The sequence below is a fragment of the Apteryx rowi genome, unplaced genomic scaffold (assembly GCF_003343035.1).
Source record: "Apteryx rowi isolate R43461 unplaced genomic scaffold, aptRow1 scaffold_190, whole genome shotgun sequence".
NCBI classification, from domain to species: Eukaryota; Metazoa; Chordata; class Aves; order Apterygiformes; family Apterygidae; genus Apteryx; species Apteryx rowi.
The window spans coordinates 1,021,555-1,032,352 of NW_020448197.1; the positions used below are offsets into that span (position 1 = coordinate 1,021,555).

General features: G+C 37.3%; 1 protein-coding gene across 1 annotated transcript in view; it reads right to left on the bottom strand.

The window, feature by feature from the left end:
- CLIC4 (chloride intracellular channel 4) overlaps nucleotides 1-10,798 on the bottom strand; it is a 34,446-nt gene that overhangs the window by 23,111 nt on the left and 537 nt on the right. The gene's annotated exons all lie outside the window — the stretch shown is intronic.

Consider the following 10,798-nt stretch of genomic DNA (forward strand, 5'->3'; position numbering starts at 1 on the left):
ACTTCTACTTATCAGTTCATCTTCTTTCTTGCCTCTCCAGAACAGCAGACAATGTCTCAATTTAAATGTGACAGCTTTTACTTCTGTGTCCTCATACCACTGGGCAGACAAACTTAACAGGACACTTAAAAGGGCAAGAGTAGCACCTTATGAAAAATGAGGTTGATATTGCTGATAGCCTAAAAAGAGTTCCCTGCCACAATATGCAAAACAGACACTGAATCTCAGAATGAGAGAAAAAGAAAACAAACAGCATTATGCAAATATTTCAGAATACTAGCAGGATCTTCTTGGCATGTGTTGGTATAAATTGAATATATTCAATCTATATAATCAAAATATTGTATATATTTTATTACAGAGTTACTGGAAATCTACAGTTAGTGGCAGCAGCAGGTACTGACTGTAACATACAAAGAACTCAAAGCAATTAATTTCATCATCTTAGCTACATTGAAAGTGAGCAGCTAAATTTTACTATAATCTTAATATTGAAAGATTATCTCTAGATACTTGACACATGTCACTATGGGACACCTTTTTTCCAGATTCAGCTGTTCTGGTAAGAAGTATAAAACAAGGAGTTATGAAGAAAAAGATATTAAAGTTTAACACCAGTACCACCAAAACAGGCAAACTAATGAAAGTGAACAAAATCTCAGACTCTTCATTATTAAAACACATTAAAACCGGCATACCTGCTACGCCAGCAAAAACCAAATGGCAACTTCGACAATTCCTTCCAGCATGTTTGTTGTGTTCTCCCCCAGGCATACCAAAGGGCGTTCGAGCAATGAATGCTTCACAGTTGGAAACATCCTCTTGCTTTAAGGATTAGCCAGTAGGAGCTGCTGTCACCACATCCATGTGAAGGAGAAAGGGAAAGACCTGGAAACCACTTTCTACACATACTTTGCCTAATGGGATGTTACTAGCCCATAGCCCTGCAGGCAGAGGTGTCCAAAGACTGTGATGTGGATCCCAGCTGAAGACTCGGGATCACCTTGTAACAAAACCGAAAAGGACAGAAGAAAGAACATTTGAAATATTTGCCCAAGACAGTACTGCTAGCCTCGCAAAGATTATGTTTGTCTTTACCTTCCCTTTATGTTAGAATTCACAGTTGGAATTCACAGTTGGCAAAGATGCCRAATATCTAGCACACTGTTTAAGTTCCTTTGTCTCATTTCCGAGTGCTTATTACAGCTGACGTCTGTCACGTTCATGAACCAACTCTTTCCTTTAAAAGCCTTTGTTAATAGAAAAGAAACTGTTGCACATTTAAAGATCCATGTTGGCTTCTTCARAGAGACAGGAGCAAAGGCAAATCTCAGACAACTTCAGGCTGCTGCATATTAAGTTTCAAGGTGCAGGTCCCATGTATTCCAGCTGATACCACAGCACAGCTTTTTAGCAGAGCCACTGCACTTTCTGTAACACRAAGCAGCCTCTAACATATTTTGAAACCTATCCTGCTCATTTACCACTAACATAAGTTAAAAAGTCATTAAAGATTCATTCAAAGCACAAAATAAGCATGCAGCATCCATTAATAACAGTTATCCACACTATTAAATATCTCTGACAAGTAAGCTAACTCCTACAACTCTTTTATAATGCTAAGATTCCAAATAAAATATCCAACATCTTTCTCATAACTTCAAAGGTCAGGAGTTTGACAGTTTAAATAGCTTTTTCTTCATCATGCTGTGCATTGTGGGCAGATGAGCCTACAGCATCACAGACAGTGCAAGAAGTGAAGTACCACCACATCATGCCTTTTCCTATATAATCCTGTTCTCCAACTGCATTATTAACCTCCACCCTAAGTTTCCCACTACCTATCAACTGCTTTTAAACACAGAAGGCTACTATTTTTAAAGGATGTGGCAAGATAAGCATATGCCTCACTACCATCTACAAACAAGAAAACATCTTGCAGGAAAAGAACGTACATTAGTTTCCAAGTTGAAGACACCTGACCTGAAAACCCCCGAAATGAAGCTTACAGCAGTTATATCATGGCCTTACCGTTACAGGAATGATATTGATTAGTGTAGCTCCTTTATTTGACCTTTATAAGGGAATTTAAGAAAAGCTTGGTAATTTGATACCAATTAGACTTAAACTTTCAGACAAACAAAAAAATAATTTTAGTTCTATAAAGCAATTTAGGTAATCATTGCTATCTTAAATAGCTAGAGTCCTTTAAGAAAGGCACATGAAACAAAGAAAAAAGAAGAAGAAAAGAGGCAAATTGCTCAAACCTGAAATTCACTGCAAATACAAAAAAGCCTAAGGGGAAAAAAAAAAAAAAAAAAGAACTTAACTTCCTGCATGTCCTTGGGATTTGGCTATTAAATCAGGGAAAGGAATTCTTATCTTCTCATTCAAATTGCCTCTTAAAGTAATTACTTTTCAGATAAGCCACCACTGTGTTAGACATTTGACTGTAGCAGCAACTGACCATCTTAGGATGATGCTATTTTTAGAGTCTTGGGATGTTGCTCCCAGCAAAAAAAATAGACTTGTCTTGTACAGTTTCATGCAACTCTTGTTTATTGCCATCCAATTCTCAGTGTAATACTTTTGGAAAAAAAAAGCTTTGGGATTTTCATGATATATTAAAGTAACTTCATAATTCAGCAGAATTTAATTAAGCATTTTCAGTTCTTTGGAGAAAAGAAATTATCCCATGTTCATCCTTTGGGAGAATCAGATAAAGAGCCAGGTCAAAACCTGTATTAGATACTAACCACCAATTTTCTTCAGCGAAGAAATTAACTTAATGCTATGAATACAAAAACTTGGGATTATTGTGGATAATCACAAACATGATTTTTTCTAGATTAACATAGGAAAAATAGAGTAATTAAGTTATTAAATAATCACAGAAACTGGAATCTCATCTCTATCCCTCTTACTTACAATGCCTTCAACAAAGTGATTCAGTTGTAACAAACCTAGATAAGATAAACATAGCCAAACTGACTAAAATTTGGTATGCAACAGCTTGACACATTCTTACCATATTCTAGGGCAAATTTAGAAGTAGGCAGTTAACTATACAGTAATGTTTGTTTAGGTAGTGCTTGAAACTTGCCTGTGGGTACCTGACATTTGAACTTAGAACAGTCATTGTAAATGACTATGTCCCCTCCCCACCCCTCAAATTTGCTAAGGAAGTACAAAATGTGCTTTGGCTACAGTCCAAGGGACCCATTTCCAAACCTCTCCACAAATGAAGCATCTCTAACATTTACAGGAAAGAACTGCAAACTTTGACACTGGGACTGAGAAGCCCAAGTAAAACTTCTGTCTTTGGCATTTAAGTATTCTTCAAACAACCTTGTGAGCATGCATCACTTCTGCGAGACAGAAAAAGATCTCTGTTTATGGTATACTATAACCTAATTTACAGAGCTAAGACAACCAATGAGTTGGACAGGTTAGCAATGAAGAGCTGCTCAAGCTTCATCCCATGCGCTGTTCCTTCTCCACCAACAGTCAAGCCATTCAAGTTGCCAGGTTGACTCAGATTTAAGCTAGGAGCAAAGAGCCAATGCCAAGTGCCCAAATGAGTTTCATGCCAAAGTGCTAGCCAAAAGCAATGAACTGAAGGGTTCAAAATTCTGATAAAATAAGGAATACAGCTAAATATACAACTACTTCCAAATCAGAAAGTAAATGGCAATATCCACAGAAGAATGTGCCTGCAGGGAAAAAAAATAGCTCAAATTCTCAAAACTCACTGAAACAGAGGCATAGTTTTGAACCTGTACACCTTGATCACAGCATACCCAAAAGTTCTAGCTAGGAAAAAATGTTATCTTAGATTGCAATGGTGTTGGAATTTTTTTAGAGCAGATACAATAGCAGGCTTTTGGTGGAGGCTTTCCTCCTTTTTTAATTTGCTCTTTATTGCTTCTGGTTCCAGCGCAAGGATTGTGCAATTCATTTATTAAAAGCCACCTCTATGAACATATTCTACATCCCTTGGGATACAGTATCCAAATTTTTCATTCGCAGAGTAGAACTTCCTCCTTCAGGACATTTTGCCTCATCTCATTAAGCTACAGTACAGCATGTCTCACTAGAGTGAGTAATACAAGCTTTGAGAGACTGAAGAAATACATTTATGCTTACTTTGATTTTATTTTTAGACAAAACCACGTTAAAAAAAAACAAAACTATTTCCTTTATTTAAAAAAAGCAGCTCTCAAAGTACAGACTATCAAACCCTAGCCAAACTAGTAATGCTTTAACAGAGCCAAAAAAGTCTGAAGCTGATCCAGTAGCACTGACTGATCTCATTAGCTCTTCTCATGAAAATACACAGATATGACTTCACTCCTGGATTACACTCCTATATTTAGTTTATACCTAATATGGATATTTAGTGTACAGAACTAAGCCATTTCCTTTCCTCGTGTAAAGTTCCTTGCCCTTTGTCTAACCAACAATACAAGGAATAAGTTTGAACTCTTAGAGAACTCACACACAAAGACATCTGTAATTAATAGCAGTTTAGCTTATGTTTTTAACTTCAGCAAAAATAAACACAGCATTCAGAGCTATGAAATCAGATTGTGCCACAACTGCACGTTTAACCTGTTGGAAAAGAAAAAAAATACTCAAAAAATTTTTAAAAGATTTAGCTATTATCCTTCACAGGAAAAAATATTCTAAATAAAGGATTTAAAACTCCTGAAATCAAACTCTATTTGAACTCATATCAAGGAAAACAGAGTCGTCATTTTGTTTTGGGGGGTTTTAATTGTTAAAATGTTCACAAACTGCTAATACAACTAATGGGCACAAAAGGAGTACCTAATACCTTTTTTAGTGAAAATATATCATTTTGAAGTTATGAATATTCATAATTTGAGAAAAAAGACAAGAAAAAATTTGATTGGAATAATAAGTTGTTTGCTATCAGTTATTTAAAAAGAACTTTGAAGATAAAAATCAGTTTAGTTGGATAACAAATACAGATGTAAATTACTTTTTCCATGGATGGTCAACTTGCAACCGAACATCAGCTTAACTAAATACTTAAACAAACTAAGCGAAGGGACTTGATTTAAAAAACAGTTTTCACAGTTCCAAATGCCTCTACGCTGGCAGACAAAAACATCTTACTTTCTCCTGCATTGCCTAGTTAAGGTTTTGTAGGATTGCACTGCTCATTTGGATGCTACAGGCTTATCAGCTGCAGGGCCTAATCAGCAACAGACCACCTCATTAAAAAAAAAAAAGATAACAACATCTATTACTGACAAGTATAGATATCGAATCTTAAAAATAGTTTTGGTGGATTTCTAAGTGGTAAGTCTGGCCCAACCAGAATTTGGAATTGATGCAGGAACCGTTATAAAAGTGTGTAGGCCTTGTGTTTGCCACATCAGAGCAAATAATAACTTTCTCATTAAAAAGAGAATCTGAACATGGTCTCACTGGTGAGAAAAGAACAAGAGCTCAGAGCTCTTTCTGTCCCTTTTGACTAATGTAAACTTTTAAAATCAAACTTGAACCCTCAAAGTACAAAAGTCACTTTCCAAAGTACATAAATTACTATTTAGCTAAAAGTTCAATTAATTCCCTGGTTAGACTCTCCCAAACATCGGTTTTCTAAAGGACAACTCAACCTTCGAAAATCCACAAGTTCAATAACAAGAGCCAGCTACAGAACAGGCTACTTCTCTGTTCACCCTATTCACACGAAAAGACAGTAATACTTTTCAAATAATACAAGGAAAACTCTTCCCTTACTGTTCCTTCCAGAAGATTAGGTCAGGATAGCCAGTAGAAAACCAGACAGTGATATTGAGTCACTTCGGGCTGCAAGAGTAATGACCACTTACTTCTTAGGATGCTAACATTGTCACAGTGCTGCCCACCGAAAGATTATCAGACCCTCCCACTCGCTTCCTAACAGTGAAACAGTGAGTTTATATGAACATTCCTCACCCGCATGTTACTTCTCAACAGTCAATCATCTCTACAGTCAATTATCTCTACCTACAGACAAGATATCTCCTTTAAGAGGCTTCTCATACGTTCCAAATATTTTCATATTATCTTTGACGTCGCGTTAAGTATACTCTTCCCCGCCTCTGTGAATTCCTTATTACACATACACCCAGTTACAAGCTGACATACAAAAGCATCAGGCCTAAGACTCGGACTGCTTAGGTCCTTGATGTGTATTTTTCACTGACTTTTGATAGGTTCCAGAGGTTAAAGTTTGTCCCCCAGTAAGTGTTCGGATACACAGAGGATTGCTTCTCTTGCGCCTTCAAGCCTTCTAGTGCATAGCCTGGGATGTTTCCCATCTGTGAAAACTGAGAACAGGTTTGTCTTTCACAGCAGTATCCATGTTCAAAGAATGCATCTGGGGTTTACAGCATTTGTAGCAAATGACTCAGAAGTACCACCTCAGGTGACCATACAGTCCTAACCATCAGATTATCAGACTGTGAAGGGCAATGAGTTGAAATTCGAGAACTCAGCCAGTTCTCATACCACTTTGTGAGGAAAGGAGGAAAAGCGCACAAGTGTCAGATATTTTTCAACTGCAAAGTAAAACAGAAGGTCTCGACAATCTAACTGAACTGTCTAGATGTTAATCATTGGAAAGTGGAGGATATATGCCACTGAATAAAACCACTGAAGTTTATTCAGAACAATTTCTGACTAAAGAAAAGCTAACTCATCTGTGTAAACCCTTTGGAAATGACTGTTAGTTTTTTACTTTTCAATATTTCGGAAAAAAAGTAAAGAAAATCCATCTCAATATTTGTAAACTGAATATTGTACCAAGTGCATTAGTTTCTATATTAGAAATTAGACTCAAATCAAAAAGACAAGGAGGTTTCTGGCTATGAGAACTCTCCCAATYGGAATTTTAAGGAGTATAGTTTGCTGGCCAAAAAGGAAAAAAAACTGATTTATTATAATTAAGCACAGGATACATCAAGATGTTTAGGCCTCAGCTTATGAGGGGATCCCTTATGATACTCCTGTATTTGCTCAAAAGCAACAACCTGCACAGGAAGTTTTGTTATCTATACCAAATGCATATTAAAGGCAGGCTGAGAAAATTCTCAGGTGCTGAGGTTATTACATCATAACCTCCAAAGGATAATCTTGTATGTAAGGAAGAGACTTATCTAATCAGATTATCAAGTGGCAAGCCTGCCCCCGATAAGATTATATCTGAGAAGCAACATTGCATGTCTCTAGTCATGTTATTTCCTAATATAGATCATCTTTTAAATTTTATGGCTACACTGCAGTTGACAAAAGAAAACAAAAAACAATGATGACAAACAAGTTCATGGGATAGTTTGTTATAAATCAATATACAGCAGCTATACTACTCCAGAGTAACACAACAGATCTTAAGCAAGGATACTCACAGGCAATGAGCAACCAGAAAAAGCCAAACGTGAATGCTAGCATTTCAGGCAAATTGTATTCTCTCACCCAGCACTGAATTAGTATCATTGCTGTCCACTGCTAGAGATGTACATAAGCATACATCCCTTTCCTGACACGGGCTCTAACATTTCATTGAACAAAGGACCACAAAACGGATCCAGATCCTACAAGGCAAACAGTTCACTTGCCAATTCTGTTTAATTCGGATATACAAAGTGTAGACAGGCTTCTGTTTACAATCATTGGGAGTGCTTTAGAGTTGCATATCTTATGAAACGTGAATTCAGAGCATTTTTCTACAGACAGTACAATTCACAGGCCAACTGTGCTTTAGATAGAGACACTATCTGATTTTTCAAAACAGGTGCCCAATTTCGCAATGACATCTTACTTGAAAGCTGCCAGATATCCAAGGTCTAATTAATTTGCAAGTATATACACGTTATGCAGTTTAAGAAGAGAGCACCTTCCTTAATGATAAGCCACGTGTAATCCATACCTGTTACCATAACCCAACGCCTCATGCCAACAGATACACGACTAAGAATTACTTGTTTGCTGAGTTTTTTTCTTAAACACTGAACTTGTTGATCAGCTGTGTCTTCACCTTGCTATTACAAAAGAATGCAATCATTGACTGCCCTCTGGAACACCATGGGTTGAGTTTCGGGCAGCTTCCATCCACATCTCTTTTGTACACCACCTTAAACAAACTGTACAAGTAGTTGTATAAGCTCTATTCTGTGGTTTCACAGATGAGTGGTTCTATTTGACCAAATCAGTCTGCCACACTTTTTATTTACAATAAAAATCCAGACATGATCAACTAAACTGCAGTTATTATAAGTGGCCTGTAAGAGTTGTATCCAAAGCACAATGCTCTAGTTTCTGTGTGCATGTTCATTATATTGCAGTCTTCACTACTCTAAAATGCCACTAGGGCATATAAAATATTCTTATTAGACAATGGAAGCAGGCCTCCCTTATTAATAAAACATGTGAACATAGTAGGAAACTAAATGAAATCAGATACATCACTAGTTTCTCCTAATCAGCTCTCAGAGGAAAGACTTGACAAATATTTATTTACCCTACGTTAAAAGAGGCTGCAGGCAGCCCACCAGCACTCTAATGAAAAAACTGCTGAAGTTACTCATTACATGACATTAAGACAGACATCATTCACCTCAGTTCCAGCACTGTACTACAAACATTTTCTTATCTAAATATCCTAACTCTTCACATGCTTTATCACAGAATATGCAAATACAAGTTATAACAGACTGATACACTGTCTTCTAGAATAAATCAAAGCAATCTACGGGTGTCTAACAGTTATTTGTAACTGAAAGCTAACCATGTGTGCACTCCTCACCACGYTGTGCCACCCCTCCTTCACCAGCTCTGTTACTGATCACAATTTAATAAGATGCAAACCTAACATTTTGGGCATGAAGCCAAACAGTCTCTCCTGCTGCTTCACAAATTTGTTTCTCAAGCTTTAATCTCTACCTTTGTTTCATCTTAGTCTGGCTGCTACAATCCTTTGTACGCAGGTCATACAGTTGCCACCCTTCAGCCGCAGGCATTTGGCACAGATTTCTTTTTTGGTCAAGAAGTCTTTCCATTACCTCTATATTAAGAGCTTCACTGGCTAACAGCACACAGGTTGAACCGAGACCCCATATACAGTTCTAGAAGAGATAATCTATGTTGCAAAGTCTTGTTCTAATACTCACTCAGTAACTGCACAGTTTTTCTAGACTGTACCTGTATTCAGGTGGAAAACATGAAATAGATGAAAGCAGCTGATCTGTGCTTCCCATTTACAGAATATAAATGACTAAATCAAAATCTAGTGCTCTTCTGGACAGACACTATTAGCTTTATTGACTAACCATAAATATTTCGCTTGCATTTATATGAAGTGATCATCTTAGGAAGCTAAATGGGTAGAAAGTAAGACCTCTTTACCTGAGGATCATGAAGGCAGACAAGAATAACTTCTTTTTTTAACTTGAGCTCTACCCTAAAGGCAAACAGTATACAGCTTGCAGTAGTCATTCATAACACTGGAAAAAGGCTTCCTTGAGGGAGCTAGTACTCACTGATAATCCTGAAAAAACCCTTCTTAAACCCATGCCAGTAAAGATGTTTCAACTGAGAATGACAGAAAATTTTCCTGTTTTTTTACCTTTCACATATTTTAACATCTTTATTGGTCTAATACTGATTTAATCAGAATCAATATATCTTTCACACAAGTAATACTACACCTTCTTCCATGCTACTCCTCATGCATGAAATATCCTCTCTAAACACATCCACAAAGCTTATACTTCCCCCCAAATCTTTTGGTCATCAATCACTGTCCTGATTTCTGTTTAAAAAGAAAAGTCTAGCAGCTTTAGGACAGATGAAGGTAAGCTGGCATGCTATACATGTTATAATAAAAAACTGCTGCTATAAGCTATAGATTACTTTGAATTATTTAACTGCTGTATTTGTAAGCTCTAACCTCTACACCGAAAACCTAAATATTTTGACTAAAATCAGGTCTGGAATCCTCCACTGCAATGTTTTCCCTAGATCCTGTCACTGCATCTTAAGACTACTAACAAGCCTGAAAAGGATTAATTCAACATTTTTAGAGCATCATTTAATAAATAAAATTTATATTTAATGACTTGTTTGCAAAGCTGTATCTAGCCCAGTAGAGCTTTTCATGTCTGCCACCATGGCTTTTATAATAAGCAATTTCCAAAAACTCAGATGAAGGCTTTCCATTATTTTCTTACTGCAATAAAAAGAAACTTCACCGGAAGAATTAAAAGTTTGAAGAAAGCCTCTTTAGAAAAAAAGTATATGTAAACAGGAAAAAAGAAAAGAAACAAATGCTGTTTATTCCCTATATTTTTGATGTGAAGTAAGGAGGAAGATGCTGCATCACCAGAGCCCCAGAAGATGCAAAATATTGCATCATGCTGCCATACATGAATGCAAAACATGCGGAGATACCATATGGCATCTTTGCTAGATAAAGGCAGTACAACACATGCTCTGTTCTCCTAGTTTAGGAGCAAAACCGGCGATGCATTTGAATGCTTGGTTTCAGCCACAGAAGCTGATACTTGAGGCAGGGGACTCGGTGAAAAGCCACGAGTATTTTCATTACCTTCGCGCGCGCACACAAGCATCGGGGCACACAATGCAGGAAGAGCGAGCGCGGACACGGAGCAAGTTCTCCCTCGCCGCCGCCCAGCCCCGCCGGGTACCGGCCGCAGCCTCTGCTCGCCTCTCCCGGGCTCTCGGGAAAGAAATTTCCAGCAAACGCGCACGGAGACACTTTTCAGGA